Source organism: Notechis scutatus, chromosome Z (assembly GCF_049901735.1).
Source record: "Notechis scutatus isolate UNSWTSFEM ecotype Mainland chromosome Z, rNotScu1.2, whole genome shotgun sequence".
Classification (NCBI taxonomy): Eukaryota; Metazoa; Chordata; class Lepidosauria; order Squamata; family Elapidae; genus Notechis; species Notechis scutatus.
Window position 1 is genome coordinate 39,532,813 of NC_142025.1, and position 7,228 is coordinate 39,540,040.

Sequence of the window (7,228 nt, forward strand, 5' to 3'; positions counted from 1 at the left end):
CATATGGAACTTTGTAATTAGCAACACACCATGCAGAATTCCACATAGAGTACAATTTTGTACACATCTGCAAGTAAACATTGCTGTGTTCAGTCTGGCTCATTCAGTAGAAGAAGCAATATAGCATTCATTTGGTGTTCAGGTACAGTGTCTGAATTCATTCACTGCAATCCAGGAAATAGAAGCTTGAAAGTAAGCAAAGCATGTCAATTTTGTTGGTGAGAGCCCTCTAGCCTCACAACATACACTTATTTGTTTATTTGTTTGTATCCCACCTTTATTATTTTTACAAATAACTCAAGGCTTCTATTTATGTGGAGACTATTTATCATTGTTCTCACGGCAAGCTACTGTATGTAAACAGAGAGCAAACCACACTCAATTCTAGCACTGAAGATGTTATTTATTCTGGTATCAAAATTTATAAACAAACAAACTGAAAGAACACCAAGGACTTCACAGTTCAACACTAAACTGTATATGTTCTCTTCTATTGGTACTGCAAAAGTCTTCATTACCTTTTTAAACTATGATTGCTCCTAGACAAAGTTGATTTTGATTTTCTCTAGTAAACTGAGTGTACCTTCCAGATGTTTAGGACTTCATAAATTCCAGTTAACACTGTCATTGGCAATGGACTAGGAGAGTTATGGCTCTGAATAACTGAGAACAGTTTTAAAACATCAACACTAAAACCTACCTAACATTAATCAAAGTAAAGGTCAGACACAACAGTAAAATGTGATAATATACTTTAAAAACAGAAGCTCAAAAACTTTCAATCTCCTTGCAACTGAGCCAGTACATCAAGAGGGACTGTGTTAACCTTAGGCTTGTTTCCCTAACTATAAACCACAGCTGCATCTGAATATGGTTACATTCTCATCTCTATTACTTTTGGCACAATAACAACATCTTACTCATGTATCATTTTACAACTTTAAAAAATATTCAAATGTTATTGTCTTCAAAAGCAGTGAGCAGCCAGAAGATGTGGGCACATAACTCCTTTTTGCAACTCCTGTTCATTGGAATTGTTAGAAATTGGTAGTAGAATTTAATGCCATTTTAGATGTAAACACCCAGAAATGAGTATAATATAAAGTAAGGAATTGGAAGGCATAATATAGTTTGAAAATAAATGAAATAAAAAGCCAAGGGCCCATATACATATTCTTCTGAGATACCAAAAACACCATGTACACGGATCTACTCGGTAGATCTTTTCTCCAAATGTGAAATGCAGCCCTTCGCTTTCAAGATTGTACATCCTTGAACTATAGTTACATTCTGTACAAATTGATTTGGACTGAAAATGATAGGAGAACTAATAATGACAAATTTAAAAGGAATATAAATATGAAAGAGAAATATACCTGTTTCTGTCCTTTACATCAATAAATCTCAGTAATATTTGTAGATAAGTTTTGTAATTAGTTGGTAATAATCTTCTAGCCCCTTGTATGTGAGTAAAACAGCCATAGTAATTAAGTGAAATTATTGAAAAAGATTGCTTTCTTCAGTGTGACTTTTGAATATAAATTTAGAACCAATGAAGAATAAAATGGAATAGTAGAATGCATAACAATTATCTTCACCCTGATGTTCTCCAACTTTTTGAGCTACGTCTAGCCATATTTTTATATGGCAATGATTGTGCCAATTAGGGACAACTGGGGATTTTAATCCAACATCTGAAGAGCAGATGAGGAATTAATTCAACTCTAAATTTGTCTGGAGTCAATTTTTTCCAAAAAGGTTTTTGTGATATCCTTTTGATAGCATTTTATTTATAGATCTTGTTTACTTCCTGAGATTCATTTTTGCTGATGTGAGTGAATAAGAAATGAGTCCAACTCTCAGAGTTCAAATTCAGATTATAAATACACACTGGGACATTGTGGAATACTTGATGGCATTGCAAAGAATGATCGTCATGATATGATATAATCAGAGGGAATTAAAGGCCTTCTGTCTTTCATTAGTGAATGGAAGTAATCATAATTTTATGAGGCCAATCAAGGTTGTTTTGTTTCCAAAGACCAGTCATTATTTATTAAAAAGGATGCTATGGATAATGTTGGAATTTAAACTCCTCTTATATGTCAGGGGACCCATAATAAGTTATTATTTATTGAAAATGGTAATTGTAATGCTCTGAGCAGATGACTGAATTTGGATATAGGTTCCCCAATTTACAGCATACTCCCCTCCATGTGTACTTCAATCTTTTATTTTTTGAATAAGATGATTTTCAGCCAAAATCACCTAAAGTACAGGTGTCAAACTTGTGGTGTCATGTTGCCATCACATTTCATGATGTTTTTCCCCTTCGCAGAGCTGGAGTGGGTGTGGCCTGCTTGTGACACATCCAGCCTGCAGGCCACCGGTTTGACATCCCTGACCTAAAGCCTGTTGTATAAAACAAATAAAAATGGTAAAATGCTTTAACAATTGTTAATGATAAACTTTTCAATTTAATATAGAATCTGGTGTGAAGTCTTATCTGAGGAACTGTGTCATCCCAAAGAGATTGCCCCATGCCATCCATGCTGGCATAAGGGATATGCTATAGATCCTGTCAGTCAAAGAATGCCAGTGGCAAGGTCCTATAGAAGAGCCTTTTCTGCCATGGCTTCTGCCCTCTGGAACATCATGCCTCCCAAGGTGATACAGATACAGATAATCAGAGTTGGAAGGGACCGTGTAGGTCATCTAGTCCAACCCCATGCCCAAACAGGAGACCCTACAACATTTCTGACAAATGGCAGTCCAATCTCTTCTTGAAAGTCTCAAGTGATGGCGCTCCCATAACTTCCAAAGGCAAGCTGTTCCATTGGTTGATTGTTCTCACTGTCAGAAAGTTTCTCCTTGTTTCCAGGTTAAATCTCTCCTTGTTCAGTTTCCATCCATTATTCCTTGTCTGGCCTACAGGAGCTTTAGAAAATAGCTTGACCCCTTCCTCCCTGTGGCAGCCCCTCAAATATTGGAAGACCGCTATCATGGTCCTTCTCTTTACTAGACTAGCCAAGCCCAGTTCCTGCAACCGTTCCTTGTATGTTTTAGCCTCCAGTCCCCTAATCATCCTGGTTGCTCTTCTTTGTACTTTTTCTAGAGTCTCAACATCTTTTTTATAATGTGGTGATCAAAACTGGATGCAGTACTCTAGGTGTGGTCTTACTAAGGCTTTATAGAGTGGTATTAGTACTTCCCTTGATCTTGACTGTATCCCTCTGTTAATACAATTTAGGATTGCATTAGCTTTTTTGGTGGCTGCTGCATACTGCTGGCTCATGTTTAGCTGGTTGTCCACTAACACACCAAGATCCCTCTCACAGTTATTGCTATTGAGTCTGGTTTCACCCAGTCTATATATGTACTTTTGTTTTTTCTTGCCTAAGTGTAGGACTTTACTTTTCTCTAAATTGAATTTCATTTTGTTAGATACAGCCCAGTGTTCTAGTCTGTCAAGATCCATCTGGATCTTGAGCCTATCTTCTTGGGTGTTAGCTATTCCTGCCAGCTTAGTATCATCTGCAAATTTGGTAAGTTCCCCTTCTATTCCCTCATCTAAGTTGTTAATGAAGATATTGAAGAGTACTGGGCCTAAGATGGAACCTTGTCGCACCCCACTGCTTACTTCTCTCCATGTAGACTTAAGGACTACTCGTTGAGTATAGTTTGCCAGCCAGTTGCGAATCCATCCAATGGTGGTGCTATCTATTCCACTTTTTTCTAGTTTACTAAGAAGTAGGTTGAGGTCTACTTTATTGAATGCCTTGTTGAAGTCTAAATATATTGTGTCCACAGTATTTTGCTGGTCTACTAATTTAGTCACTGTGTTGAAGAATAAAATAAGATTGGTTTGGCATAATCTGTTTTTAACAAACCCGTGCTGACTGCTAGTTATTACTTTATTTGTTTCTAGATGTTGGCAGATCTGTTTTTTTATTATCTTTTCCAGTATCTTCCCGGGTGTTGATGAGATCTGCACCCACTTTTTTGGCCTTCTAAAAGGGCCTAAAGACCTGGATCTGCCAACTGACGTAGGGCCCCAATGGAGATGTGTCATTCCGGAGGTGATTAATGGATTAAGATAAGACCCATCACCTTTCTGTGTGGCCAATCATTCCCTCCCTTCCCTCCATCAAAACAGATGAAGCTTCTTGGATGAGAAGTGAAACATTTTCTTCCTGAAAGAAAAAATAGTCCAGTTATCTTTTGAAGAAAAAAAGCATACCTGAGACAACTATGACTTAGATGACTGAAAATATCCACAGGCATTCAATAAAAATATGGCTGAGGGATTTATAACTGAAGGATGACCTCAGCAAAATCAACATTGCTTTTTAGAAAGTGGATGTTAGAATAGTTTTGAAAAATTACAGCATAAAAGAAAATGAAGATTTAATTGTAGATGTGCTGTTGGAACTATAGCAGGACAGTCTATTATATTGAAAGAGGATGTTCTTGTTTTAAAAGCTTTGGCTTTTAGAGTTGTATCACGTCATATGATAAATTGATTATACAGTTATTAGTTTTATGCTTCAGCTCTTTTTTACAAAAGGGGGTGCCTTTCACTAATACAATTCTAGCCAAAATAAGTTTTGTTTGTTTAGAATTTGTGGAGTCCTTAATACTCTCTCAGTTGATTGTTTGTTTGCGGATCTTTCATTATCCAAATAAATAACATCAGTGCTATTGAGTGTGGAATTTTCTCCCTGTTTTGAAACAGTGTGCTTTATACAGTATAAGGACAGTCCTTGACCTATGACTGCAATTAGTACTGGAATTTTGGTTGTAAGTCATTGTGTTTAAAAGTCAAGGCACCATGTAATGGGACCTGTATTTTTCACCTTTTATATGGCATTGGTTATGTGAATTACATGATTGTTAAGTGAATCATACAATCCTAAATCCAAATCCTCTTTACCAAATGGATGATTTTTTTTGAAGGAAATCAGCAAAAAGTGCTGGAAACTGGCAAAAACACTTCGGCTCTCCTCAACCCTTCAGGCAGTCTCCCCCCTCTTCACCACCTCTATGGGGTGGCTTAGCCCTGAAACCAGCCGGCTAGGGGCGCTCAAAGCGGCGAGCACGGATCGAAACCGCGCAGAGTTGCAGTTTCAGTCTGTCGCCGAAGAAGCTCAAACCGGAAGTCCAAAAACATCTTTTCTGAGGCATTATAACATTGAACACTTGTTAAACTTCTGAATGTCAACTAAGTTTTACCTGTGTGATAGTAGGTGATAGCGTCTGGAGCCCTCATCCTCTTTTAATGGAATATGATGCTATCAATGGATTATGTTTCTGATTAATTCCTGATAACTTTTTGAAATAGACTTGAAGGGAATCTTGTGCTACAAAAAATTTCAGCACCATTCTTTAAATTTAGATTCCAAATCCTCTTACTAGATTTTTAAAAAAGTTTTCCAATTCTATTTTTCATATTTAGTATGAACCCTAATAATGAAGAAATTCCTTTCTAATAAATCTTATATATTGATACTTACATAAAGCATCTGTCTGTCTATCTGCCTATCATCTATCTATGTATAAATATAAATATAGATATAGATAGATATTTATTAATGGTGTTTATGAGGTTTAAATATTTTATGAAGGAATTTCTGAACTCATTTGAAATGAAATTGCTTATGATTACTCCTTTTGAAATGTAGTATATATGTACTGTTATAATAAAATCTTTTCATCTTTTATTTATTTTATGATATTCAAGTGCAGGAAAGTTCCATGATGATTCCAGCTCACCATTTTAAATATAGAGTAATATAGAAAATATAATGTAAAATATGAAATATACAAAAAAGTCAGCATCTTTGTAGATATGTACATAGAAAGAAGTAAAGAAGATTGAACAATAACAATTAACAAAATAAGTATATATTGACATACATTTTTTGAGCAAAAATTGGAATAAAAAAATTGGTGTTTCATAAAAAGTACTTCAAATCACATTATGGGCATCTAAAAGATTTTCTGACTATCAGTTGGAATGAATGTTACAATGGCAGGCTTAGCTACCTGGCCCCAATTCAGTCCTGATCAGTTATATTAGCACCACAAGTACCATAATTCCCAGACAGTTAGGGGAATTGCCACTACATATTTTTAAAAATGCTATATTAAGAAATTTGATTCACTTATGCTTTGGCCTGGTTTTATGCATTTTATTTTTTAGCAAATATTGCACTTTGCTCTTTGCAATTATTTATGATGGAATGGGCAAAATGTAATACCTATAACATACCTTCATATATTTATGAATTTGAATATTACTCTAGTATTCAACATACTCTACCCAACATAAGATTATATTTTCAGAAGGTATAGTACAAACATTGTTTCCTAGTGAAAAAGATTCAGTGTAAATATCAAAGTATGTGAAAGATAGACGCATTTCCAGAGGATTGGAAACATATAGGTATGTAGCAAGCAGCACATAGATGCTCAGTTAAGTGAATCTGTGAATGTGTAGACTAACATCTCTCACTTTTTGTTCTATTTTCTTCTTTTTTTCTTTTCTGGATGGACATGTTTGTGAGAAAGGAAGGCTTTGGAGTGAAATTTAGCAACCTTTAGTTGTATGAATTTCAAGTCATTCATTACTTCCTTGGTTTCAGTACCAGAGTCATCCATCACAGCAAGATAAGGTTATGCACTTTTTAAAGAACAATTTCCACATCAGGATTCCAGGAAGTTTTGGACAAGACTATTCTTTCTAGGAAATTCTGAATACTGAAATTCTCTTATCTTGTCAGGAAGCTGAACAACAAAGGTTGTGTTCCATTTTTAGGAAAATATCATCATTGATGAAGGTTTGATAGTACAAGTGGTGAGCGGGACATTTAGTATGGGAAATTACAATACATGCCACAAACAATGTTGTAATTTTATTTCACTGTCAACAAAAAAACTATATTAGATATGTATTTGAATCTTATCATTACTGGTGATCTGCAAGAACCTAGAAAGAGTCAGCAACAAGGAACAATTCAATAATTTTCTTGTTTGCAGATATCTTTTACTTTTCTTGCATAGCAATTCTTCATTTCAGACAGTCACCTATTTTTCAAAATATACAAGAAAGGCTACTGGCATTTGGGGAAGATTTTTTTGTATCACTTCACAGCAATAAATCCTGTTGCTTTTTTGTTGATTTCTGACCCTCCAGATTCCAAGCATTCTCTTCCTGGAAATCTAATAT